Source organism: Apis dorsata, unplaced genomic scaffold (assembly GCF_000469605.1).
Source record: "Apis dorsata unplaced genomic scaffold, Apis dorsata 1.3 scaffold_44, whole genome shotgun sequence".
NCBI lineage: Eukaryota > Metazoa > Arthropoda > Insecta > Hymenoptera > Apidae > Apis > Apis dorsata.
This window is the reverse complement of record NW_006263346.1, coordinates 513,569-514,939: the sequence shown is the minus strand read 5'-3', so window position 1 is coordinate 514,939 and position 1,371 is coordinate 513,569.

The following is a 1,371-nucleotide window of genomic DNA, read 5'->3' as shown; positions in this document are numbered from 1 at the left end:
GCTATAGGCGCGATGCGCATTTGCTTGGAAGAATCTAGCGATGGAAAAAAAAAAAATGACGACTTTATTAAGGATGGTGGCGGAGTTACGACGCGAGAAAGGATGGAAGAGATAAGAGAGATAAATTTTAATACGAATGATTTAAAGCGTCGTATCGTTTTTCGCGATTAAAAAACTTTTGTTTAGAAACTGAATGAATGCTGAATTAAATTCTCTAATGTTGTTTTAAAATCGATAATTTTTTTCCTTCGTAATAAAAAATTAATTCTAATTTTATTCTATTTATATATTATATATATCGTGAAAAATGTAAAAGAGAAATGGAGGCAAGACGAATACGGATGGATAGGAAAAAATTCGAAAGAATCACCAGACGTGCCAATATTATCGGTGTGAATCTTCATCAACTTCTTGCGCAATGGTGATTTATATCGAGTGACGAGTAAATATCAGGAGCGACGAGGATGCGCGGCACTTATCGAGCTAGTCACCGTGAAATATGTTATTGAAGCATCTTCCTCATGGTGGACAAGAATAGTCCCGCAGACGTGGAGTCTGTCGTTCTGTAATTTACACGTGGAAAGGTTTATTCCTCTTTCGCGTCTGCACATGTAGAATCGATAGACTCGTATCTCTCCTCGGCGTTTCACCTCGGTCGATGGCTTTTTATGACTTTTTTCTTCTTTTTTTTTTTACGGACGCTCTGCATGCTTCCGTAATGGAGAATGGAGAAAAATCGTCCAATTATATTTTAGAGAGGAATAGGAGTTTCCTATAAAATTATATTTTTTCGATTAATTTTTCTCTAACGTGAGATAATTACCTCGAAGTTTTATAAATGATATTACAAAGGAAGGGGTTGTAACTCGAAGAAAAGGGAAATAGTGGTTCAGAAGACGAATGGAAAATCAAGAAAAAAAAAAAAGAAGTAATATTTGTTAAAAGCTTTAAACTTGGATTTAAATCTTGAAAACTCGATGTAAAAGAAGTTCTGACTTTTACGATCCATAAAGTTAAAAATCTGACCTTTAACGCACGAAGTCAAGGAAGCTTTGTCCTCCTTTGGGGGATGAGAAACTTAATATTAAAAGCATAGCTAACTTCAGACATCTCAGAATACCAGTTTCATCATAGTCCACGTTGAATTATTTAAAAATGATTCGAGATTCGTTATGAATAATTATTATAAATTAACTGATCCGTATGAAAATGATCCTTGTCAATTTTAGTCTTTTTCCAAGAAAAGAAAAGTATTCTAACGTGCTTTTTATTAAAATTTCACATATAAGATATGCATTACGAATTTCGTTATAAATCTTTCAACTTAATATAAATTTATTAAAATGTAAAATTGAAACAAAGGAACTTAAG